At 37.6% G+C, this 27,004-nt stretch overlaps 13 non-coding genes across 13 annotated transcripts; all 13 read left to right on the top strand.

Moving 5' to 3' along the window:
- Window positions 1–1,331: 1,331 nt before the first annotated feature.
- On the top strand, window positions 1,332–1,413 carry TRNAS-GCU (transfer RNA serine (anticodon GCU)). Its single transcript has one exon. It is a non-coding gene; the product is annotated as a tRNA-Ser (tRNA).
- Window positions 1,414–1,846: 433 nt separating this feature from the next.
- Window positions 1,847–1,928, top strand: TRNAS-ACU (transfer RNA serine (anticodon ACU)). The gene has a single exon. It is a non-coding gene; the product is annotated as a tRNA-Ser (tRNA).
- Window positions 1,929–3,991: 2,063 nt separating this feature from the next.
- On the top strand, window positions 3,992–4,073 carry TRNAC-GCA (transfer RNA cysteine (anticodon GCA)). The gene has a single exon. It is a non-coding gene; the product is annotated as a tRNA-Cys (tRNA).
- Window positions 4,074–5,630: 1,557 nt separating this feature from the next.
- Window positions 5,631–5,712, top strand: TRNAC-GCA (transfer RNA cysteine (anticodon GCA)). The gene has a single exon. It is a non-coding gene; the product is annotated as a tRNA-Cys (tRNA).
- Window positions 5,713–7,884: 2,172 nt separating this feature from the next.
- TRNAS-GCU (transfer RNA serine (anticodon GCU)) lies at window positions 7,885–7,966 on the top strand. Its single transcript has one exon. It is a non-coding gene; the product is annotated as a tRNA-Ser (tRNA).
- A 939-nt stretch (window positions 7,967–8,905) lies between these two features.
- TRNAS-ACU (transfer RNA serine (anticodon ACU)) lies at window positions 8,906–8,987 on the top strand. Its single transcript has one exon. It is a non-coding gene; the product is annotated as a tRNA-Ser (tRNA).
- A 941-nt stretch (window positions 8,988–9,928) lies between these two features.
- Window positions 9,929–10,010, top strand: TRNAS-GCU (transfer RNA serine (anticodon GCU)). The gene has a single exon. It is a non-coding gene; the product is annotated as a tRNA-Ser (tRNA).
- Window positions 10,011–11,050: 1,040 nt separating this feature from the next.
- Window positions 11,051–11,132, top strand: TRNAC-GCA (transfer RNA cysteine (anticodon GCA)). Its single transcript has one exon. It is a non-coding gene; the product is annotated as a tRNA-Cys (tRNA).
- Window positions 11,133–13,706: 2,574 nt separating this feature from the next.
- On the top strand, window positions 13,707–13,788 carry TRNAS-GCU (transfer RNA serine (anticodon GCU)). Its single transcript has one exon. It is a non-coding gene; the product is annotated as a tRNA-Ser (tRNA).
- Window positions 13,789–14,830: 1,042 nt separating this feature from the next.
- TRNAS-GCU (transfer RNA serine (anticodon GCU)) lies at window positions 14,831–14,912 on the top strand. Its single transcript has one exon. It is a non-coding gene; the product is annotated as a tRNA-Ser (tRNA).
- Window positions 14,913–16,977: 2,065 nt separating this feature from the next.
- TRNAS-GCU (transfer RNA serine (anticodon GCU)) lies at window positions 16,978–17,059 on the top strand. The gene has a single exon. It is a non-coding gene; the product is annotated as a tRNA-Ser (tRNA).
- Window positions 17,060–18,000: 941 nt separating this feature from the next.
- Window positions 18,001–18,082, top strand: TRNAS-GCU (transfer RNA serine (anticodon GCU)). The gene has a single exon. It is a non-coding gene; the product is annotated as a tRNA-Ser (tRNA).
- Window positions 18,083–22,805: 4,723 nt separating this feature from the next.
- On the top strand, window positions 22,806–22,887 carry TRNAS-GCU (transfer RNA serine (anticodon GCU)). Its single transcript has one exon. It is a non-coding gene; the product is annotated as a tRNA-Ser (tRNA).
- Window positions 22,888–27,004: the final 4,117 nt, after the last annotated feature.

Below are 27,004 nucleotides of genomic sequence, written 5' to 3'. Positions count from 1 at the left end.
TGGATCAACATGATGGTGTAGTAGTTCACAAATATAGGTAACATTTAAAGTAAAATAAATGTTCTTTAAGCAAAGGCTCACTTGAAATTGGACCTGCTAACAAGCCTGTGATATTGGTGAGAACACAACCAACAATGTATAAAGAATTGATTTAAAATATGACAAGTGGTGTCAGAAAACCCTTCTATTTTTGTGCCAGAAAGACAAGGTGGCCAAGTGGTTAAGACGATAGACTGCTAATCCATTGTGCTCTGCACGCAATGGTTCAAATCCCATCTTAGTCGGTTTGGAATTGTTTGCTTGGAAATGGGATTTTTGCAAATAATGCTTCGTAAGTGAAGCTGACACTCAAATGTCAAAAATAAACTAGTTCAATTAAGAAATCTACTTCAATGAACAATGCTTTCACTAAAGACATACATAGCACACATTTAGTGAAAATCTACCATTACTGTTATAGTAGACGTCATGCCATTGGCCAGATTTGTATGTTATGATTATTTGTCGTTTGTGAAGGATCAACACGATGGTGTAGTGGCTCACAAATATAGGTAACATTTAAAGTAAAATAAATGTTCTTTAAGCAAAGGCCCACTTGAAAATGGACTTGCTAACAAGCCTGTGATATTGCTGAGAACACAACCAACAATGTATAAAGAATTGATATAAAATTTGACAAGTGGTGTCAGAAAACCCTTCTTTATTTGTGCCAGTAAGATGAGGTGGCCGAGTGGTTAAGGCGATGGACTTCACTTCACTTCTCTTACGAAGCATTATTTGCAAACATTCCATTTCTAAGCAAACAATTCCATACCCACGAGGATGGGATTTGAACCCATGCATGCAGAGCACAATCCATTGTGCGCTGCACGCATGGGTTCAAATCCCATCCTCGTCGGTTTGGAATTGTTTGCTTGGAAATTGAATTTTTGCAAATAATGCTTCATATGTGAAGCTGAGACTCAAATGTCAAAAATAAACTAGTTCAATTAAGAAATCTACTTCAATGAACAATGCTTTTCATTAAAGACATTCATAGCACACATTTAGTGAAAATCTACTATTACTGTTATAGTAGAAGTCATGTCATTGGCCAGATGTGTATGTTATGATTTTTTGTCATTTGTGATGGATCAACATGATGGTGTAGTAGTTCACAAATATAGGTAACATTTAAAGTAAAATAAATGTTCTTTAAGCAAAGGCTCACTTGAAAGTGGACTTGCTAACAAGCCTGTGATATTGATGAGAACACAACCAACAATGTATAAAGAATTGCTTTAAAATATGACAAGTGGTGTCAGAAAACCCTTCTTTTTTTGTGCCAGAAAGACGAGGTGGCCGAGTGGTTAAGGCGATGGACTGCTAATCCATTGTGCTCTGCACGCATGGGTGCAAATCCCATCCTCGTCGGTTTGGAATTGTTTGCTTGGAAATTGAATTTTTGCAAATATTGCTTCATAAGTGAAGCTGACACTCAAATGTCAAAAATAAACTAGTTCAATTAAGAAATCTACTTTAATGAACAATGCTTTTCTTTAAAGTCATATATAGCACACATTTAGTAAAAATCTACCATTACTGTTATAGTAGAAGTCATGTCATTGGCCAGATGTGCATGTTATGATGTTTTGTCGTTTGTGATGGATCAACATGATGGTGTAGTAGTTCACAAATAAAGGTTACGTTTAAAGTAAAATAAATGTTCTTTAAGCAAAGGCTCACTTGAAAGTGGACTTGCCAACAAGCCTGTGATATTTATGAGAACACAACCAACAATGTATAAAGAATTGATTTAAAATATGACAAGTGGTGTCATAAAACCCTTCTTTATTTGTGTCAGAAAGATGAGGTGGCCGAGTGGTTAAGGCGATGGACTACTAATCCATTGTGCTCTGCACGCTTGGGTTCGAATCCCATCTTCATCGGTTTGGAATTGTTTGCTTGGAAAAGGAATTTTTGCAAATAATGCTTCATAAGTGAAGCTGACACTCAAATGTCAAAAATAAACTAGTTCAATTAAGAAATCTACTTCAATGAACAATGCTTTTCATTAAAGACATACATAGCACACATTTAGTGAAAATCTACCATTACTGTTATAGTAGAAGTCATGTCATTGGCTAGATGTGTATGTTATGATTTTTTGTCGTTTGTGATGGATCAACATGATAGTGTAGTAGTTCACAAATATAGGTTACGTTTAAAGTAAAATAAATGTTCTTTAAGCAAAGGCTCACTTGAAAGTGGACTTGCTAACAAGCCTTTGATATTGCAGAGAACACAACCAACAATGTATAAAGAATTGATTTAAAATATGACAAGTGGTGTCAGAAAACCCTTCTTTATTTGTGCCAGAAAGATGAGGTGGCCGAATGGTTAAGGCGATGGACTTCAATTCACTTCACTTATGAAGCATTATTTGCAAAAATTCCATATCCAAGCAAGCAATCCCAAACCGATGAGGATGGGATTTGAACCCATGCATGCAGTGCACAATCCATTGTCAAAAATAAACTAGTTCAATTAAGAAATCTACTTCAATGAACAATGCTCTTCATTAAAGACATACATAGCCCACTTTTAGTGAAAATCTACCATTACTGTTATAGTAGAAGTCATGTCATTGGCCAGATGTGTATGTTATGATTTTTTTGTCATTTGTGATGGATCAACATGATGGTGTAGTAGTTCACAAATATAGGTTACGTTTAAAGCAAAATAAATGTTCTTTAAGCAAAGGCTCACTTGAAAGTGGACTTGCTAACAAGCCTGTGATATTGCTGAGAACACAACCAACAATGTGTAAAGAATTGATTTAAAGTATGACAAGAGGTGTCAGAAAACCCTTCTAGATTTGTGCAAAAAAGACGAGGTGGCCGAGTGGTTAAGGTGATGGACTGCTAATCTATTGTGCTCTGCATGCATGGGTTCAAATCCCATCCTCGTCGGTTTGGAATTGTTTGCTTGGAAATTAAATTTTTGCAAATAATGCTTCATAAGTGAAGCTGACACTCAAATGTCAAAAATAAACTAATTCAATTAAGAAATCTTCTTCAATTAACAATGCATTTCATTAAAGACATACATAGCACAAATTTAGTGAAAATCTACCATTACTGTTATAGTAGACGTCATATCATTGGCCATATTGGTATGTTATGATTTTTTGTCATTTGTGATGGATCAACATGATGGTGAAGTAGTTTACAAAAATAGGCTACATTTAAAGTAAAATAAATGTTCTTTAAGCAAAGGCTCACTTGAAACTGGACTTGCTAACAAGCCTGTGATATTGCTGAGAACACAACCAACAATGTATAAAGATTTAATTTAAAATATGACAAGTGGTGTCAGAAAACCCTTCTTTATTTGTGCCAGAAAGATGAGGTGGCCGAGTGGTTAAGGCGATGCACTTCACTTCACTTATGAAGTATTTGCAAAAATTCCATTTCTAAGCAAACAATTCCAAACAGACGAGGATGTGATTTGAACCCATGCATGCTGAGCACAATCCATTGTGCTCTGCACGCATGGGTTCATATCCCATCCTCGTTGGTTTGGAATTGTTTGCTTGGAAATGGAATTTTTGCAAATAATGCTTCATATGTGAAGCTGACACTCAAATGTGAAAAATAAACTAGTTCAATTAAGAAATCTACTTCAATGAACAATGCTTTTCATTAAAGACATACATAGAACACATTTAGTGAAAATCTAACATTACTGTTATAGTAGAAGTCATGTCATTGGCCAGATGTGTATGTTATGATTTTTTGTCATTTGTGATGGATCTACATGATGGTGTAGTAGTTCACAAATATAGGTTACGTTTAAAGTAAAATAAATGTTCTTTAAGCAAAGGTTCACTTGAAAGTGGACTTGCTAACAAGCCTGTGATATTGCTGAGAACACAACCAACAATGTATAAAGAATTGATTTAAAATATGACAAATGGTGTCAGAAAACCGTTCTTTATTTGAGCTAGAAAGATGAGGTGGCCGAGTGGTTAAGGCGATGGACTGCAAATCCATTGTGCTTTGCACACTTGTGTTCAAATCCCATCTTCATCGGTTTGGATTTGTTTGCTTGGAAATGGAATTTTTGCAAATAATGCTTCATAAGTGAAGCTGACACTCAAATGTCAAAAATAAACTAGTTCAATTAGGATATCTACTTCAATGAACAATGCTTTTCATTAAAGACATACATAGCACACATTTAGTGAAAATCTACCATTACTGTTATAGTAGAAGTCATGTCATTGGCCATATTGGTATGTTATTATTATTTGTCGTTTGTGATGGATCAACATGATGGTGTAGTAGCTCACAAATATAGGTTACGTTTAAAGTAAAATAAATGTTCTTTAAGCAAAGGCTCACTTGAAAGTGGACTTGCTAACAAGCATGTGATATTGCTGAGAACACAACCAACAATGTATAAAGAATTGATTTAAAATATGACAAGTGGTGTCAGAAATCCCTTCTTTATTTGTGCCAGAAAGACGACGTGGCCGAGTGGTTAAGGCGATGGACTTCACTTCACTTATGAAGCATTATTTGCAAAAATTCCATATCCAAGCAAGCAATTCCAATCCGACGAGGATGGGATTTGAACCCATGCATGCAGAGCACAATGCATTGTGCGCTGCACGCATTGGTTCAAATCCCATCGTCGTCGGTTTGGAATTGTTTGCTTGGAAATTGAATTTTTGCAAATAATGCTTCATAAGTGAAGCTGACACTCAAATGTCAAAAATAAACTAGTTCAATTAAGAAATCTACTTCAATGAACAATGCTTTTCATTAAAGTCATACATAGCACACATTTAGTAAAAATCTACCATTACTGTTATAGTAGAAGTCATGTCATTGGCCAGATGTGAATGTTATGATGTTTTGTCGTTTGTGATGGATCAACATGATGGTGTAGTAGTTCACAAATAAAGGTTACGTTTAAAGTAAAATAAATGTTCTTTAAGCAAAGGCTCACTTGAAAGTGGACTTGCTAACAAGCCTGTGATATTTATGGGAACACAACCAACAATGTATAAAGAATTGATTTAAAATATGACAAGTGGTGTCAGAAAACCCTTCTGTTTTTGTGCCAGAAAGACGAGGTGGTTGAGTGGTTAAGGCGATAGACTGCTAATCCATTGTGCTCTGCACGCAATGGTTCAAATCCCATCTTAGTCGGTTTGGAATTGTTTGCTTGGAAATGGGATTTTTGCAAATAATGCTTCATAAGTGAAGCTGACACTCAAATGTCAAAAATAAACTAGTTCAATTAAGAAATCTACTTCAATGAACAATGCTTTCACTAAAGACATACATAGCACACATTTAGTGAAAATCTACCATTACTGTTATAGTAGACGTCATGCCATTGGCCAGATTTGTATGTTATGATTATTTGTCGTTTGTGAAGGATCAACACGATGGTGTAGTGGTTCACAAATATAGGTTACGTTTAAAGTAAAATAAATGTTCTTTAAGCAAAGGTTCACTTGAAAGTGGACTTGCTAACAAGCCTGTGATATTGCTGAGAACACAACCAACAATGTATAAAGAATTGATTTAAAATATGACAAATGGTGTCAGAAAACCGTTCTTTATTTGAGCTAGAAAGATGAGGTGGCCGAGTGGTTAAGGCGATGGACTGCAAATCCATTGTGCTTTGCACACTTGTGTTCAAATCCCATCTTCATCGGTTTGGATTTGTTTGCTTGGAAATGGAATTTTTGCAAATAATGCTTCATAAGTGAAGCTGACACTCAAATGTCAAAAATAAACTAGTTCAATTAGGATATCTACTTCAATGAACAATGCTTTTCATTAAAGACATACATAGCACACATTTAGTGAAAATCTACCATTACTGTTATAGTAGAAGTCATGTCATTGGCCATATTGGTATGTTATTATTATTTGTCGTTTGTGATGGATCAACATGATGGTGTAGTAGCTCACAAATATAGGTTACGTTTAAAGTAAAATAAATGTTCTTTAAGCAAAGGCTCACTTGAAAGTGGACTTGCTAACAAGCATGTGATATTGCTGAGAACACAACCAACAATGTATAAAGAATTGATTAAAAATATGACAAGTGGTGTCAGAAATCCCTTCTTTATTTGTGCCAGAAAGACGACGTGGCCGAGTGGTTAAGGCGATGGACTTCACTTCACTTATGAAGCATTATTTGCAAAAATTCCATATCCAAGCAAGCAATTCCAATCCGACGAGGATGGGATTTGAACCCATGCATGCAGAGCACAATGCATTGTGCGCTGCACGCATTGGTTCAAATCCCATCGTCGTCGGTTTGGAATTGTTTGCTTGGAAATTGAATTTTTGCAAATAATGCTTCATAAGTGAAGCTGACACTCAAATGTCAAAAATAAACTAGTTCAATTAAGAAATCTACTTCAATGAACAATGCTTTTCATTAAAGTCATACATAGCACACATTTAGTAAAAATCTACCATTACTGTTATAGTAGAAGTCATGTCATTGGCCAGATGTGAATGTTATGATGTTTTGTCGTTTGTGATGGATCAACATGATGGTGTAGTAGTTCACAAATAAAGGTTACGTTTAAAGTAAAATAAATGTTCTTTAAGCAAAGGCTCACTTGAAAGTGGACTTGCTAACAAGCCTGTGATATTTATGGGAACACAACCAACAATGTATAAAGAATTGATTTAAAATATGACAAGTGGTGTCAGAAAACCCTTCTGTTTTTGTGCCAGAAAGACGAGGTGGTTGAGTGGTTAAGGCGATAGACTGCTAATCCATTGTGCTCTGCACGCAATGGTTCAAATCCCATCTTAGTCGGTTTGGAATTGTTTGCTTGGAAATGGGATTTTTGCAAATAATGCTTCATAAGTGAAGCTGACACTCAAATGTCAAAAATAAACTAGTTCAATTAAGAAATCTACTTCAATGAACAATGCTTTCACTAAAGACATACATAGCACACATTTAGTGAAAATCTACCATTACTGTTATAGTAGACGTCATGCCATTGGCCAGATTTGTATGTTATGATTATTTGTCGTTTGTGAAGGATCAACACGATGGTGTAGTGGCTCACAAATATAGGTAACATTTAAAGTAAAATAAATGTTCTTTAAGCAAAGGCCCACTTGAAAATGGACTTGCTAACAAGCCTGTGATATTGCTGAGAACACAACCAACAATGTATAAAGAATTGATATAAAATTTGACAAGTGGTGTCAGAAAACCCTTCTTTATTTGTGCCAGTAAGATGAGGTGGCCGAGTGGTTAAGGCGATGGACTTCACTTCACTTCTCTTACGAAGCATTATTTGCAAACATTCCATTTCTAAGCAAACAATTCCATACCCACGAGGATGGGATTTGAACCCATGCATGCAGAGCACAATCCATTGTGCGCTGCACGCATGGGTTCAAATCCCATCCTCGTCGGTTTGGAATTGTTTGCTTGGAAATTGAATTTTTGCAAATAATGCTTCATATGTGAAGCTGAGACTCAAATGTCAAAAATAAACTAGTTCAATTAAGAAATCTACTTCAATGAACAATGCTTTTCATTAAAGACATTCATAGCACACATTTAGTGAAAATCTACTATTACTGTTATAGTAGAAGTCATGTCATTGGCCAGATGTGTTTGTTATGATTTTTTGTCATTTTTGATGGATCAACATGATGGTGTAGTAGTTCACAAATATAGGTAACATTTAAAGTAAAATAAATGTTCTTTAAGCAAAGGCTCACTTGAAAGTGGACTTGCTAACAAGCCTGTGATATTGATGAGAACACAACCAACAATGTATAAAGAATTGCTTTAAAATATGACAAGTGGTGTCAGAAAACCCTTCTTTTTTTGTGCCAGAAAGACGAGGTGGCCGAGTGGTTAAGGCGATGGACTGCTAATCCATTGTGCTCTGCACGCATGGGTGCAAATCCCATCCTCGTCGGTTTGGAATTGTTTGCTTGGAAATTGAATTTTTGCAAATATTGCTTCATAAGTGAAGCTGACACTCAAATGTCAAAAATAAACTAGTTCAATTAAGAAATCTACTTCAATGAACAATACTTTTCATTCAAGACATACATATCACACATTTAGTGAAAATCTACCATTACTGTTATAGTAGAAGTCATGTCATTGGCTAGATGTGTATGTTATGATTTTTTGTCGTTTGTGAAGGATCAACATGATGGTGTAGTAGTTCACAAATATAGGTTACGTTTAAAGTAAAATAAATGTTCTTTAAGCAAAGGCTCAATTGAAAGTGGACTTGCTAACAAGCCTGTGATATTGCTGAGAACACAACCAACAATGTATAAAGAATTGATTTAAAATATGACAAGTGGTGTCAGAAAACCCTTCATTATTTGCACCAGAAAGACGTGGTGGCCGAGTGGTTATGGCGATGGACTGCTAATCCATTGTGCTCTGCACGCATGGGTTCAATTGTCGGTTCGGAATCGTTTGCTTGGAAATGGAATTTTTGCAAATAATGCTTCATAAGTGAAGCTGACACTCAAATGTCAAAAATAAACTAGTTCAATTAAGAAATCTACTTCAATGAACAATGCTTTTCTTTAAAGTCATATATAGCACACATTTAGTAAAAATCTACCTTTACTGTTATAGTAGAAGTCATGTCATTGGCCAGATGTGCATGTTATGATGTTTTGTCATTTGTGATGGATCAACATGATGGTGTAGTAGTTCACAAATAAAGGTTACGTTTAAAGTAAAATAAATGTTCTTTAAGCAAAGGCTCACTTGAAAGTGGACTTGCCAACAAGCCTGTGATATTTATGAGAACACAACCAACAATGTATAAAGAATTGATTTAAAATATGACAAGTGGTGTCATAAAACCCTTCTTTATTTGTGTCAGAAAGATGAGGTGGCCGAGTGGTTAAGGCGATGGACTACTAATCCATTGTGCTCTGCACGCTTGGGTTCGAATCCCATCTTCATCGGTTTGGAATTGTTTGCTTGGAAAAGGAATTTTTGCAAATAATGCTTCATAAGTGAAGCTGACACTCAAATGTCAAAAATAAACTAGTTCAATTAAGAAATCTACTTCAATGAACAATGCTTTTCATTAAAGACATACATAGCACACATTTAGTGAAAATCTACCATTACTGTTATAGTAGAAGTCATGTCATTGGCTAGATGTGTATGTTATGATTTTTTGTCGTTTGTGATGGATCAACATGATAGTGTAGTAGTTCACAAATATAGGTTACGTTTAAAGTAAAATAAATGTTCTTTAAGCAAAGGCTCACTTGAAAGTGGACTTGCTAACAAGCCTTTGATATTGCAGAGAACACAACCAGCAATGTATAAAGAATTGATTTAAAATATGACAAGTGGTGTCAGAAAACCCTTCTTTATTTGTGCCAGAAAGATGAGGTGGCCGAATGGTTAAGGCGATGGACTTCAATTCACTTCACTTATGAAGCATTATTTGCAAAAATTCCATATCCAAGCAAGCAATCCCAAACCGATGAGGATGGGATTTGAACCCATGCATGCAGTGCACAATCCATTGTCAAAAATAAACTAGTTCAATTAAGAAATCTACTTCAATGAACAATGCTCTTCATTAAAGACATACATAGCCCACTTTTAGTGAAAATCTACCATTACTGTTATAGTAGAAGTCATGTCATTGGCCAGATGTGTATGTTATGATTTTTTTGTCATTTGTGATGGATCAACATGATGGTGTAGTAGTTCACAAATATAGGTTACGTTTAAAGCAAAATAAATGTTCTTTAAGCAAAGGCTCACTTGAAAGTGGACTTGCTAACAAGCCTGTGATATTGCTGAGAACACAACCAACAATGTGTAAAGAATTGATTTAAAGTATGACAAGAGGTGTCAGAAAACCCTTCTAGATTTGTGCAAAAAAGACGAGGTGGCCGAGTGGTTAAGGTGATGGACTGCTAATCTATTGTGCTCTGCACGCATGGGTTCAAATCCCATCCTCGTCGGTTTGGAATTGTTTGCTTGGAAATTAAATTTTTGCAAATAATGCTTCATAAGTGAAGCTGACACTCAAATGTCAAAAATAAACTAATTCAATTAAGAAATCTTCTTCAATGAACAATGCATTTCATTAAAGACATACATAGCACAAATTTAGTGAAAATCTACCATTACTGTTATAGTAGACGTCATGTCATTGGCCATATTGGTATGTTATGATTTTTTGTCATTTGTGATGGATCAACATGATGGTGAAGTAGTTTACAAAAATAGGCTACATTTAAAGTAAAATAAATGTTCTTTAAGCAAAGGCTCACTTGAAACTGGACTTGCTAACAAGCCTGTGATATTGCTGAGAACACAACCAACAATGTATAAAGATTTAATTTAAAATATGACAAGTGGTGTCAGAAAACCCTTCTTTATTTGTGCCGGAAAGATGAGGTGGCCGAGTGGTTAAGGCGATGGACTTCACTTCACTTATGAAGTATTTGCAAAAATTCCATTTCTAAGCAAACAATTCCAAACAGACGAGGATGTGATTTGAACCCATGCATGCTGAGCACAATCCATTGTGCTCTGCACGCATGGGTTCATATCCCATCCTCGTTGGTTTGGAATTGTTTGCTTGGAAATGGAATTTTTGCAAATAATGCTTCATATGTGAAGCTGACACTCAAATGTGAAAAATAAACTAGTTCAATTAAGAAATCTACTTCAATGAACAATGCTTTTCATTAAAGACATACATAGAACACATTTAGTGAAAATCTAACATTACTGTTATAGTAGAAGTCATGTCATTGGCCAGATGTGTATGTTATGATTTTTTGTCATTTGTGATGGATCTACATGATGGTGTAGTAGTTCACAAATATAGGTTACATTTAAAGTAAAATAAATGTTCTTTAAGCAAAGGTTCACTTGAAAGTGGACTTGCTAACAAGCCTGTGATATTGCTGAGAACACAACCAACAATGTATAAAGAATTGATTTAAAATATGACAAATGGTGTCAGAAAACCGTTCTTTATTTGTGCTAGAAAGATGAGGTGGCCGAGTGGTTAAGGCGATGGACTGCAAATCTATTGTGCTTTGCACACTTGTGTTCAAATCCCATCTTCATCGGTTTGGATTTGTTTGCTTGGAAATGGAATTTTTGCAAATAATGCTTCATAAGTGAAGCTGACACTCAAATGTCAAAAATAAACTAGTTCAATTAGGATATCTACTTCAATGAACAATGCTTTTCATTAAAGACATACGTAGCACACATTTAGTGAAAATCTACCATTACTGTTATAGTAGAAGTCATGTCATTGGCCATATTGGTATGTTATTATTATTTGTCGTTTGTGATGGATCAACATGATAGTGTAGTAGTTCACAAATATAGGTTACGTTTAAAGTAAAATAAATGTTCTTTAAGCAAAGGCTCACTTGAAAGTGGACTTGCTAACAAGCCTTTGATATTGCAGAGAACACAACCAACAATGTATAAAGAATTGATTTAAAATATGACAAGTGGTGTCAGAAAACCCTTCTTTATTTGTGCCTGAAAGATGAGGTGGCCGAATGGTTAAGGCGATGGACTTCAATTCACTTCACTTATGAAGCATTATTTGCAACAATTCCATATCCAAGCAAGCAATTCCAAACCGATGAGGATGGGATTTGAACCCATGCATGCAGTGCACAATTCATTGTCAAAAATAAACTAGTTCAATTAAGAAATCTACTTCAATGAACAATGCTTTTCATTAAAGACATACATAGCCCACTTTTAGTGAAAATCTACCATTACTGTTATAGTAGAAGTCATGTCATTGGCCAGATGTGTATGTTATGATTTTTTTGTCATTTGTGATGGATCAACATGATGGTGTAGTAGTTCACAAATATAGGTTACGTTTAAAGCAAAATAAATGTTCTTTAAGCAAAGGCTCACTTGAAAGTGGACTTGCTAACAATCCTGTGATATTGCTGAGAACACAACCAACAATGTGTAAAGAATTGATTTAAAGTATGACAAGAGGTGTCAGAAAACCCTTCTTGATTTGTGCAAAAAAGATGAGGTGGCCGAGTGGTTAAGGCGATGGACTGCTAATCCATTGTGCTCTACACGCATGGGTTCAAATCCCATCCTCGTCGGTTTGGAATTGTTTGCTTGGAAATTAAATTTTTGCAAATAATGCTTCATAAGTGAAGCTGACACTCAAATGTCAAAAATAAACTAATTCAATTAAGAAATCTACTTCAATGAACAATGCTTTTCATTAAAGACATACATAGCACACATTTAGTGAAAATCTACCATTACTGTTATAGTAGACGTCATGTCATTGGCCATATTGGTATGTTATTATTATTTGTCGTTTGTGATGGATCAACATGATGGTGTAGTAGCTCACAAATCTAGGTTACGTTTAAAGTAAAATAAATGTTCTTTAAGCAAAGGCTCACTTGAAAGTGGACTTGCTAACAAGCCTGTGATATTGCTGAGAACACAACCAACAATGTATAAAGAATTGATTTAAAATATGACAAGTGGTGTCAGAAATCCCTTCTTTATTTGTGCCAGAAAGACGACGTGGCCGAGTGGTTAAGGCGATGGACTTCACTTCACTTATGAAGCATTATTTGCAAAAATTCCATATCCAAGCAAGCAATTCCAATCCGACGAGGATGGGATTTGAACCCATGCATGCAGAGCACAATGCATTGTGCGCTGCACGCATTGGTTCAAATCCCATCGTCGTCGGTTTGGAATTGTTTGCTTGGAAATTGAATTTTTGCAAATAATGCTTCATAAGTGAAGCTGACACTCAAATGTCAAAAATAAACTAGTTCAATTAAGAAATCTACTTCAATGAACAATGCTTTTCATTAAAGTCATACATAGCACACATTTAGTAAAAATCTACCATTACTGTTATAGTAGAAGTCATGTCATTGGCCAGATGTGAATGTTATGATGTTTTGTCGTTTGTGATGGATCAACATGATGGTGCAGTAGTTCACAAATATAGGTTACGTTTAAAGTAAAATAAATGTTCTTTAAGCAAAGGCTCACTTGAAAGTTGACTTGCTAACAAGCCTTTGAAATTGCAGAGAACACAACCAACAATGTATAAAGAATTGATTTAAAATATGACAAGTGGTGTCAGAAAACCCTTCTTTATTTGTGCCAGAAAGATGAGGTGGCCGAATGGTTAAGGCGATGGACTTCAATTCACTTCACTTATGAAGCATTATTTGCAAAAATTCCATATCCAAGCAAGCAATTCCAAACCGATGAGGATGGGATTTGAACCCATGCATGCAGAGCACAATCCATTGTCAAAAATAAACCAGTTCAATTAAGAAATCTACTTCAATGAACAATGCTTTTCATTAAAGACATACATAGCCCACTTTTAGTGAAAATCTACCATTACTGTTATAGTAGAAGTCATGTCATTGGCCAGATGTGTATGTTATGATTTTTTTGTCATTTGTGATGGATCAACATGATGGTGTAGTAGTTCACAAATATAGGTTACGTTTAAAGCAAAATAAATGTTCTTTAAGCAAAGGCTCACTTGAAAGTGGACTTGCTAACAATCCTGTGATATTGCTGAGAACACAACCAACAATGTGTAAAGAATTGATTTAAAGTATGACAAGAGGTGTCAGAAAACCCTTCTAGATTTGTGCAAAAAAGACGAGGTGGCCGAGTGGTTAAGGTGATGGACTGCTAATCTATTGTGCTCTGCACGCATGGGTTCAAATCCCATCCTCGTCGGTTTGGAATTGTTTGCTTGAAAATTAAATTTTTGCAAATAATGCTTCATAAGTGAAGCTGACACTCAAATGTCAAAAATAAACTAATTCAATTAAGAAATCTTCTTCAATGAACAATGCATTTCATTAAAGACATACATAGCACACATTTAGTGAAAATCTACCATTACTGTTATAGTAGACGTCATGTCATTGGCCATATTGGTATGTTATGATTTTTTGTCATTTGTGATGGATCAACATGATGGTGAAGTAGTTTTCAAATATAGGCTACATTTAAAGTAAAATAAATGTTCTTTAAGCAAAGGCTCACTTGAAACTGGACTTGCTAACAAGCCTGTGATATTGCTGAGAACACAACCAACAATGTATAAAGATTTAATTTAAAATATGACAAGTGGTGTCAGAAAACCCTTCATTATTTGTGCCAGAAAGATGAGGTGGCCGAGTGGTTAAGGCGATGGACTTCACTTCACTTATGAAGCATTATTTGCAAAAATTCCATTTCTAAGCAAACAATTCCAAACCGACGAGGATGGGATTTGAACCCATGCATGCTGAGCACAATCCATTGTGCTCTGCACGCATGGGTTCATATCCCATCCTCGTTGGTTTGGAATTGTTTGCTTGGAAATGGAATTTTTTCAAATAATGCTTCATATGTGAAGCTGACTCTCAAATGTGAAAAATAAATAGTTCAATTAAGAAATCTACTTCAATGAACAATGCTTTTCATTAAAGACATACATAGAACACATTTAGTGAAAATCTAACATTACTGTTATAGTAGAAGTCATGTCATTGGCCAGATGTGTATGTTATGATTTTTTGTCATTTGTGATGGATCTACATGATGGTGTAGTAGTTCACAAATATAGGTTACGTTTAAAGTAAAATAAATGTTCTTTAAGCAAAGGTTCACTTGAAAGTGGACTTGCTAACAAGCCTGTGATATTGCTGAGAACACAACCAACAATGTGTAAAGAATTGATTTAAAGTATGACAAGAGGTGTCAGAAAACCCTTCTAGATTTGTGCAAAAAAGACGAGGTGGCCGAGTGGTTAAGGTGATGGACTGCTAATCTATTGTGCTCTGCACGCATGGGTTCAAATCCCATCCTCGTCGGTTTGGAATTGTTTGCTTGGAAATTAAATTTTTGCAAATAATGCTTCATAAGTGAAGCTGACACTCAAATGTCAAAAATAAACTAATTCAATTAAGAAATCTTCTTCAATGAACAATGCATTTCATTAAAGACATACATAGCACACATTTAGTGAAAATCTACCATTACTGTTATAGTAGACGTCATGTCATTGGCCATATTGGTATGTTATGATTTTTTGTCATTTGTGATGGATCAACATGATGGTGAAGTAGGTTTCAAATATAGGCTACATTTAAAGTAAAATAAATGTTCTTTAAGCAAAGGCTCACTTGAAACTGGACTTGCTAACAAGCCTGTGATATTGCTGAGAACACAACCAACAATGTATAAAGATTTAATTTAAAATATGACAAGTGGTGTCAGAAAACCCTTCATTATTTGTGCCAGAAAGATGAGGTGGCCGAGTGGTTAAGGCGATGGACTTCACTTCACTTATGAAGCATTATTTGCAAAAATTCCATTTCTAAGCAAACAATTCCAAACCGACGAGGATGGTATTTGAACCCATGCATGCTGAGCACAATCCATTGTGCTCTGCACGCATGGGTTCATATCCCATCCTCGTCGGTTTGGAATTGTTTGCTTGGAAATGGAATTTTTTCAAATAATGCTTCATATGTGAAGCTGACACTCAAATGTGAAAAATAAACTAGTTCAATTAAGAAATCTACTTCAATGAACAATGCTTTTCATTACAGACATACATAGAACACATTTAGTGAAAATCTAACATTACTGTATAGTAGAAGTCATGTCATTGGCCAGATGTGTATGTTATGATTTTTTGTCATTTGTGATGGATCTACATGATGGTGTAGTAGTTCACAAATATAGGTTACGTTTAAAGTAAAATAAATGTTCTTTAAGCAAAGGTTCACTTGAAAGTGGACTTGCTAACAAGCCTGTGATATTGCTGAGAACACAACCAACAATGTATAAAGAATTGATTTAAAATATGACAAATGGTGTCAGAAAACCGTTCTTTATTTGTGCTAGAAATACGAGGTGGCCGAGTGGTTAAGGCGATGGACTGCTAATCCATTGTGTTTTGCACGCTTGGGTTCGAATCCCATCTTCATCGGTTTGGAATTGTTTGCTTGGAAAAGGAATTTTTGCAAATAATGCTTCATAAGTGAAGCTGACACTCAAATGTCAAAAATAAACTAGTTCAATTAAGAAATCTACTTCAATGAACAATGCTTTTCATTAAAGAGATACATAGCACACATTTAGTGAAAATCTACCATTACTGTTATAGTAGAAGTCATGTCATTGGCTAGATGTGTATGTTATGATTTTTTGTCGTTTGTGATGGATCAACATGATAGTGTAGTAGTTCACAAATATAGGTTACGTTTAAAGTAAAATAAATGTTCTTTAAGCAAAGGCTCACTTGAAAGTGGACTTGCTAACAAGCCTTTGATATTGCAGAGAACACAACCAACAATGTATAAAGAATTGATTTAAAATATGACAAGTGGTGTCAGAAAACCCTTCTTTATTTGTGCCTGAAAGATGAGGTGGCCGAATGGTTAAGGCGATGGACTTCAATTCACTTCACTTATGAAGCATTATTTGCAACAATTCCATATCCAAGCAAGCAATTCCAAACCGATGAGGATGGGATTTGAACCCATGCATGCAGTGCACAATCCATTGTCAAAAATAAACTAGTTCAATTAAGAAATCTACTTCAATGAACAATGCTTTTCATTAAAGACATACATAGCCCACTTTTAGTGAAAATCTACCATTACTGTTATAGTAGAAGTCATGTCATTGGCCAGATGTGTATGTTATGATTTTTTTGTCATTTGTGATGGATCAAAATGCTGGTGTAGTAGTTCACAAATATAGGTTACGTTTAAAGCAAAATAAATGTTCTTTAAGCAAAGGCTCACTTGAAAGTGGACTTGCTAACAAGCCTGTGATATTGCTGAGAACACAACCAACAATGTGTAAAGAATTGATTTAAAGTATGACAAGAGGTGTCAGAAAACCCTTCTTGATTTGTGCAAAAAAGATGAGGTGGCCGAGTGGTTAAGGTGATGGACTGCTAATCCATTGTGCTCTGCACGCATGGGTTCAAATCCCATCCTCGTCGGTTTGGAATTGTTTGCTTGGAAAAGGAATTTTTGCAAATAATGCTTCATAAGTGAAGCTGACACTCAAATGTTAAAAATAAACTAGTTCAATTAAGAAATCTACTTCAATGAACAATGCTTTTCGTTAAAGACATACATAGCACACATTTAGTGAAAATCTACCATTACTGTTATAGTAGAAGTCATGTCATTGGCTAGATGTGTATGTTATGATTTTTTGTCGTTTGTGATGGATCAACATGATAGTGTAGTAGTTCACAAATATAGGTTACGTTTAAAGTAAAATAAATGTTCTTTAAGCAAAGGCTCACTTGAAAGTGGACTTGCTAACAAGCCTTTGATATTGCAGAGAACACAACCAACAATGTATAAAGAATTGATTTAAAATATGACAAGTGGTGTCAGAAAACCCTTCTTTATTTGTGCCAGAAAGATGAGGTGGCCGAATGGTTAAGGCGATGGACTTCAATTTACTTCACTTATGAAGCATTATTTGCAAAAATTCCATATCCAAGCAAGCAATTCCAAACCGATGAGGATGGGATTTGAACCCATGCATGCAGTGCACAATCCATTGTCAAAAATAAACTAGTTCAATTAAGAAATCTACTTCAATGAACAATGCTTTTCATTAAAGACATACATAGCCCACTTTTAGTGAAAATCTACCATTACTGTTATAGTAGAAGTCATGTCATTGGCCAGATGTGTATGTTATGATTTTTTTGTCATTTGTGATGCATCAACATGATGGTGTAGTAGTTCACAAATATAGGTTACGTTTAAAGCAAAATAAATGTTCTTTAAGCAAAGGCTCACTTGAAAGTGGACTTGCTAACAAGCCTGTGATATTGCTGAGAACACAACCAACAATGTGTAAAGAATTGATTTAAAGTATGACAAGAGGTGTCAGAAAACCCTTCTAGATTTGTGCAAAAAAGACGAGGTGGCCGAGTGGTTAAGGTGATGGACTGCTAATCTATTGTGCTCTGCACGCATGGGTTCAAATCCCATCCTCGTCGGTTTGGAATTGTTTGCTTGGAAATTAAATTTTTGCAAATAATGCTTCATAAGTGAAGCTGACACTCAAATGTCAAAAATAAACTAATTCAATTAAGAAATCTTCTTCAATGAACAATGCATTTCATTAAAGACATACATAGCACACATTTAGTGAAAATCTACCATTACTGTTATAGTAGACGTCATGTCATTGGCCATATTGGTATGTTATGATTTTTTGTCATTTGTGACGGATCAACATGATGGTGAAGTAGTTTACAAAAATAGGCTACATTTAAAGTAAAATAAATGTTCTTTAAGCAAAGGCTCACTTGAAACTGGACTTGCTAACAAGCCTGTGATATTGCTGAGAACACAACCAACAATGTATAAAGATTTAATTTAAAATATGACAAGTGGTGTCAGAAAACCCTTCTTTATTTGTGCCAGAAAGATGAGGTGGCCGAGTGGTTAAGGCGATGGACTTCACTTCACTTATGAAGTATTATTTGCAAAAATTCCATTTCTAAGCAAACAATTCCAAACCGACGAGGATGGGATTTGAACCCATGCATGCTGAGCACAATCCATTGTGCTCTGCACGCATGGGTTCATATCCCATACTCGTTGGTTTGGAATTGTTTGCTTGGAAATGGAATTTTTGCAAATAATGCTTCATATGTGAAGCTGACACTCAAATGTGAAAAATAAACTAGTTCTATTAAGAAATCTACTTCAATGAACAATGCTTTTCATTAAAGACATACATAGAACACATTTAGTGAAAATCTAACATTACTGTTATAGTAGAAGTCATGTCATTGGCCAGATGTGTATGTTATGATTTTTTGTCATTTGTGATGGATCTACATGATGGTGTAGTAGTTCACAAATATAGGTTACGTTTAAAGTAAAATAAATGTTCTTTAAGCAAAGATTCACTTGAAAGTGGACTTGCTAACAAGCCTGTGATATTGCTGAGAACACAACCAACAATGTATAAAGAATTGATTTAAAATATGACAAATGGTGTCAGAAAACCGTTCTTTATTTGTGCTAGAAAGACGAGGTGGCCGAGTGGTTAAGGCGATCGACTGCAAATCCATATTGTGCTTTGCACACTTGTGTTCAAATCCCATCTTCATCGGTTTGGATTTGTTTGCTTGGAAATGGAATTTTTGCAAATAATGCTTCATAAGTGAAGCTGACACTCAAATGTCAAAAATAAACTAGTTCAATTAAGAAATCTACTTCAATGAACAATGCTTTTCATTAAAGACATACATAGCACACATTTAGTGAAAATCTACCATTACTCTTATAGTAGAAGTAATGTCATTGGCCAGATGTGTATGTTATGATTTTTTATCATTTGTGATGGATCAACATGATGGTGAAGTAGTTTACAAATATAGGTTACATTTTAAGTAAAATAAATGTTCTTTAAGCAAAGGCTCACTTGAAAGTGGACTTGCTAACAATCCTGTGATATTGCTGAGAACACAACCAACAATGTATAAAGAATTGATTTAAAATATGACAAGTGGTGTCAGAAAACCCTTCTTTATTTGTGCCAGAAAGATGAGGTGGGCGAGTGGTTAAGGCGATGGACTTCAATTCACTTCACTTATGAAGCATTATTTGCAAAAATTCCATATCCAAGCAAGCAATTCCAAACCGATGAGGATGAGATTTGAACCCATGCATGCAGAGCACAATCCATTGTCAAAAATAAACTAGTTCAATTAAGAAATCTACTTCAATGAACAATGCTTTTCATTAAAGACATACATAGCCCACTTTTAGTGAAAATCTACCATTAATGTTATAGTAGAAGTCATGTCATTGGCCAGATGTGTATGTTATGATTTTTTTGTCATTTGTGATGGATCAACATGATGGTGTAGTAGTTCACAAATATAGGTTACGTTTAAAGCGAAATAAATGTTCTTTAAGCAAAGGCTCACTTGAAAGTGGACTTGCTAACAAGCCTGTGATATTGCTGAGAACACAACCAACAATGTGTAAAGAATTGATTTAAAGTATGACAAGAGGTGTCAGAAAACCCTTCTAGATTTGTGCAAAAAAGATGAGGTGGCCGAGTGGTTAAGGTGATGGACTGCTAATCTATTGTGCTCTGCACGCATGGGTTCAAATCCCATCCTCGTCGGTTTGGAATTGTTTGCTTGGAAATTAAATTTTTGCAAATAATGCTTCATAAGTGAAGCTGACACTCAAATGTCAAAAATAAACTAATTCAATTAAGAAATCTTCTTCAATGAACAATGCATTTCATTAAAGACATACATAGCACACATTTAGTGAAAATCTACCATTACTGTTATAGTAGACGTCATGTCATTGGCCATATTGGTATGTTATGATTTTTTGTCATTTGTGATGGATCAACATGATGGTGAAGTAGTTTTCAAATATAGGCTACATTTAAAGTAAAATAAATGTTCTTTAAGCAAAGGCTCACTTGAAACTGGACTTGCTAACAAGCCTGTGATATTGCTGAGAACACAACCAACAATGTATAAAGATTTAATTTAAAATATGACAAGTGGTGTCAGAAAACCCTTCTTTATTTGTGCCAGAAAGATGAGGTGGCCGAGTGGTTAAGGCGATGGACTTCACTTCACTTATGAAGCATTATTTGCAAAAATTCCATTTCTAAGCAAACAATTCCAAACCGACGAGGATGGGATTTGAACCCATGCATGCTGAGCACAATCCATTGTGCTCTGCACGCATGGGTTCATATCCCATCCTCGTTGGTTTGGAATTGTTTGCTTGGACATGGAATTTTTTCAAATAATGCTTCATATGTGAAGCTGACACTCAAATGTGAAAAATAAACTAGTTCAATTAAGAAATCTACTTCAATGAACAATGCTTTTCATTAAAGACATACATAGAACACATTTAGTGAAAATCTAACATTACTGTTATAGTAGAAGTCATGTCATTGGCCAGATGTGTATGTTATGATTTTTTGTCATTTGTGATGGATCTACATGATGGTGTAGTAGTTCACAAATATAGGTTACGTTTAAAGTAAAATAAATGTTCTTTAAGCAAAGGTTCACTTGAAAGTGGACTTGCTAACAAGCCTGTGATATTGCTGAGAACACAACCAACAATGTATAAAGAATTGATTTAAAATATGACAAATGGTGTCAGAAAACCGTTCTTTATTTGTGCTAGAAAGACGAGGTGGCCGAGTGGTTAAGGCGATGGACTGCTAATCCATTGTGCTTTGCACGCTTGGGTTCGAATCCCATCTTCATCGGTTTGGAATTGTTTGCTTGGAAAAGGAATTTTTGCAAATAATGCTTCATAAGTGAAGCTGACACTCAAATGTCAAAAATAAACTAGTTCAATTAAGAAATCTACTTCAATGAACAATGCTTTTCTTTAAAGTCATATATAGCACACATTTAGTAAAAATCTACCATTACTGTTATAGTAGAAGTCATGTCATTGGCCAGATGTGCATGTTATGATGTTTTGTCGTTTGTGATGGATCAACATGATGGTGTAGTAGTTCACAAATAAAGGTTACGTTTAAAGTAAAATAAATGTTCTTTAAGCAAAGGCTCACTTGAATGTGGACTTGCTAACAAGCCTTTGATATTGCAGAGAACACAACCAACAATGTATAAAGAATTGATTTAAAATATGACAAGTGGTGTCAGAAAACCCTTCTTTATTTGTGCCAGAAAGATGAGGTGGCCGAATGGTTAAGGCGATGGACTTCAATTCACTTCACTTATGAAGCATTATTTGCAAAAATTCCATATCCAAGCAAGCAATTCCAAACCGATGAGGATGGGATTTGAACCCATGCATGCAGTGCACAATCCATTGTCAAAAATAAACTAGTTCAATTAAGAAATCTACTTCAATAAACAATGCTTTTCATTAAAGACATACATAGCCCACTTTTAGTGAAAATCTACCATTACTCTTATAGTAGAAGTAATGTCATTGGCCAGATGTGTATGTTATGATTTTTTATCATTTGTGATGGATCAACATGATGGTGAAGTAGTTTACAAATATAGGTTACATTTTAAGTAAAATAAATGTTCTTTAAGCAAAGGCTCACTTGAAAGTGGACTTGCTAACAAGCCAGTGATATTGCTGAGGACACAACCAACAATGTATAAATAATTGATTTAAAATATGACAAGTGGTGTCAGAAAACCCTTCTTTATTTGTGCAAGAAAGATGAGGTGGGCGAGTGGTTAAGGTGATGGACTTCAATTCACTTCACTTATGAAGCATTATTTGCAAAAATTCCATATCCAAGCAAGCAATTCCAAACCGATGAGGATGAGATTTGAACCCATGCATGCAGAGCACAATCCATTGTCAAAAATAAACTAGTTCAATTAAGAAATCTACTTCAATGAACAATGCTTTTCATTAAAGACATACATAGCCCACTTTTAGTGAAAATCTACCATTACTGTTATAGTAGAAGTCATGTCATTGGCCAGATGTGTATGTTATGATTTTTTTGTCATTTGTGATGGATCAACATGATGGTGTAGTAGTTCACAAATATAGGTTACGTTTAAAGCGAAATAAATGTTCTTTAAGCAAAGGCTCACTTGAAAGTGGACTTGCTAACAAGCCTGTGATATTGCTGAGAACACAACCAACAATGTGTAAAGAATTGATTTAAAGTATGACAAGAGGTGTCAGAAAACCCTTCTTGATTTGTGCAAAAAAGATGAGGTGGCCGAGTGGTTAAGGCGATGGACTGCTAATCCATTGTGCTCTGCACTCATGGGTTCAAATCCCATCCTCGTCGGTTTGGAATTGTTTGCTTGGAAATTACATTTTTGCAAATAATGCTTCATAAGTGAAGCTGACACTCAAATGTCAAAAATAAACTAATTCAATTAAGAAATCTACTTCAATGAACAATGCTTTTCATTAAAGACATACATAGCACACATTTAGTGAAAATCTACCATTACTGTTATAGTAGACGTCATGTCATTGGCCATATTGGTATGTTATTATTATTTGTCGTTTGTGATGGATCAACATGATGGTGTAGTAGCTCACAAATATAGGTTACGTTTAAAGTAAAATAAATGTTCTTTAAGCAAAGGCTCACTTGAAAGTGGACTTGCTAACAAGCCTGTGATATTGCTGAGAACACAACCAACAATGTATAAAGAATTGATTTAAAATATGACAAGTGGTGTCAGAAATCCCTTCTTTATTTGTGCCAGAAAGACGACGTGGCCGAGTGGTTAAGGCGATGGACTTCACTTCACTTATGAAGCATTATTTGCAAAAATTCCATATCCAAGCAAGCAATTCCAATCCGACGAGGATGGGATTTGAACCCATGCATGCAGAGCACAATGCATTGTGCGCTGCACGCATTGGTTCAAATCCCATCGTCGTCGGTTTGGAATTGTTTGCTTGGAAATTGAATTTTTGCAAATAATGCTTCATAAGTGAAGCTGACACTCAACTGTCAAAAATAAACTAGTTCAATTAAGAAATCTACTTCAATGAACAATGCTTTTCATTAAAGTCATACATAGCACACATTTAGTAAAAATCTACCATTACTGTTATAGTAGAAGTCATGTCATTGGCCAGATGTGAATGTTATGATGTTTTGTCGTTTGTGATGGATCAACATGATGGTGTAGTAGTTCACAAATAAAGGTTACGTTTAAAGTAAAATAAATGTTCTTTAAGCAAAGGCTCACTTGAAAGTGGACTTGCTAACAAGCCTGTGATATTTATGGGAACACAACCAACAATGTATAAAGAATTGATTTAAAATATGACAAGTGGTGTCAGAAAACCCTTCTTTCTACTTCAGGGTCCATAGGGTATCCACAGGATACCTTGGGGTATAGGTGTGACGTCAGTCGCAGGGCACCAAAGAGTTAAGCTTTCAGCCTCCCAGGATGCACTAGGTCCCCCTCCTATACCCCGCCCCCGGGCCAAGGCACCTCAGTTTAGTTTGGTGCCCGGCCGGAGTCGGGTGCACCTGTTGGAGTGGGGGCTAGAAGAGCCCCTGAAGCTTTTTCTTCATGCAGCTGTGGCTGCACATCTGGATGAACAGCATGGACTGTCAGTCCTGACGTCCATGCTGTCTTCCCTACACTCCGCCGGTACCAGAACGCCGGTACTGATCCGGGGATGCTGGTGGGCGTCTGGGGTCACAGCTAGCGGTGACCCCAGATGCTCCGGACCATGGCCGGATTCAAGGGGGACAGAGGTAAGCAGCGGGGTCCCGCGGTGGGTCCCCGCTGATCACATGGTCCTAAGTCCCCAGGCAGGGGGCTCCCTGGGGACTGGCTGCAGCGTGGAGCCAAGCGACCAACCTGCGCTTCCTCTACCCCCTGGGACAGCGGACCGCAGCAGAGCGGTAGCGCTGCGGCGTCCCAGGGGTTAAATGCATGCCAGGGGAGCGCGTCTTCCCTGTCTCACAGCCGGCGCCTCCCCCGCTGCACACAGCCCTCTCTGCATGCTGCCGACTGGTCCTGTGGCAGCGCTCCTCCCCCAGGCCAGCCTCCTCTCTGCTCCTCGGCGGCCATCTTCTCCAGAACGCATGGTGAACGCTGCTGGAAGCGCTGGACGGAAGCATCGTGGTCTGGGTCCCCCCGCATACCTCTCCTCCGCTGTGGCTCAGGTCTGTATGCAGCGCTGTGTCCTACCAGGCCCAGTGTCTGTGTAGTTGTGTAATCAGCGCTGTTAGTGCAGGAATTGTTATTTCTCTGCATTGTATGTGACTGTGCTAGCGCTGCCTGTAACTTTTCTTCTCTAAACTGTCAGCTTTATTACTGTCCCTGTTCTTCTGCTAAAGCCCTTGCGGTGCGGTGCTGCAGGGTGGTCTCTCGCCTATTTAATACTTAATTGGTGAGAGAGGTCACATACGTGGTGCCATCATGTCTGAAAGTGATTTTCCCCTCCGGCTACAGTGTACCACGTGCAAAGTACTGTTAGCGGAGGGGGAGGGTAGCGCGGAGGGCCTTTGCCGGCAGTGTTTGTCCATGGCGCGGCCTATTACGGTTACAGCACCGGTACAGGAGCCGCCCTGGGCTTGTTTCGCTCAGGCGTTAACAGCTTTAGTGGGCCAGTTAGCTCCGCAGCCCGCGTTTACTCCGATGGGTTTGTCCCAGCAGTCTGTGGTGTCGTCACCCATGCAGGGGTTCCCACGACAATTGGTGGTACCCCACAGTCTCCCTATTTCCCCGCTCCCGGGTTCTCAGGAGCCAGCGTGGGTTAACTCCCTGACGAGTTCTGTACAGCACTTGTCGGATGTGTTGCAAGGGGAGTCTGTGATGCGGCCTCATAAAAGGCCGGTGGCGTCTCTGTCCGCTCCTTATGAGGATGACGAAGGGACGTCTGATGATGGGGAGATTCTGGATCCTTACGATCAGGAACCTCTCCATACTAAGGACGCTGATGCTAAGTCCAAAGTATATATTCCTGGACTTATTCGGGCGGTCCACACAGCCTTGGTGATTGAGGACGAAGTTCCCCCAGCGGCTAAATCTAAGTATGCCTTTTTCAAAGATGTGAAGGGCGATGCCACAGTCTTTCCTCTTTCGGGTCAGTTGGTGGACCATTTAGAGGAGGCGTGGAAACAACCTGGCAAAAGATACCAGCCGCAGAGACGCCTGGTGGTGGCTTATCCGTTCGCGGATAATTATTTTGCTAAGTGGGAATCCCCTCCACAGGTGGATTCTCACGTGACCCGTCTTGTCCGTAGTGCCACATTGCCGATGCCATCCATGTCCTCCCTTAAGGATGCTACGGACCGCAAGGTAGAAATCTGCCTGAAGTCCGCTTATTCCCTTGCAGGGGGGGCAGCACGGCCGGCTATGGCCATTTGCTGGGTTGCCAGAGCGATGGAGCACTGGGCGGATTCATTAGAGGCTTCTTTTGAATCCGACTGTCCGGCCGAACAGGCGGAGTTGATTGGCAATCTCCGTGATTCGGCCACCTACATCAACGAGGCGGCTCTAGACATTAGTACTCTGGTGTCTAGAATTTCTTCAGCAGCGGTGGCTGCTCGTCGCACCTTGTGGCTGTGATCCTGGAAGGCGGACGCAGATTCCAAGAAAGGTCTGGAAGCGTTGCCGTTTACCGGAGAAGTTCTCTTCGGTCCGGATCTGGATAAGATTGTGGCCACGCTGGCGGCAGCCAAATCTGCTTGTCTCCCGTCGGCCGCTGCTCCTTCTGGTTCGGGACCATCGTCCTTTCGGTCATCTAGGGCCCAGGGCAGGCCCAAACCACAGTCGTTTCCTCGACAGGCTGGCCCTAAGAAATCGGTCAAGCCCCGGAAGCAGGCATGGAGTACCAGACGTCCGGCCCCCAAGCCAGATGACAAGCCTGCGGCCTGACGGTCCGGGCCTCCCTTTGGGGGATCCCAGGGTGGGAGGCCACCTGCTACAGTTCGCCCAGTGTTGGTCGACCACTACGACAGACACTTGGGTTCTGGAGGTGGTTTCCCACGGATACGCCCTCTCCTTCCGGCACAGACCCCCGGCTCGCTTCTTCACCACGGGTCTCCCATCAGACCGGAACAAGGCTACGGAGCTGCGGAAGGTATTGCACACTATGCTCCAGGCTGGAGTTATAGTGGCTGTTCCATTCTCCCAGAGGGGCCAGGGTTTCTATTCAAATCTATTTTTGGTACAGAAACCCAATGGGTCATATCGTCCGATTCTCAACCTCAAAGCACTCAACAAGTCTTTGCGGGTCCCGAAGTTTCGGATGGAGACCCTACGGTCCATCATTCTGGCGCTGGAACCTGGGGACTACTTGGTGTCATTGGACATACAGGACGCTTACCTGCATGTCCCTATTCTTTTGCGCCATCAACAGTTCCTCAGGTTTGCAATCCACAGCGACCACTTCCAGTTTCGGGCGTTACCTTTTGGCCTGGC

This window comes from Taudactylus pleione, unplaced genomic scaffold (assembly GCF_031769625.1).
Source record: "Taudactylus pleione unplaced genomic scaffold, aTauple2 ptg000100l, whole genome shotgun sequence".
NCBI lineage: Eukaryota > Metazoa > Chordata > Amphibia > Anura > Myobatrachidae > Taudactylus > Taudactylus pleione.
This window is presented reverse-complemented; position numbering and strand designations above follow the sequence as displayed.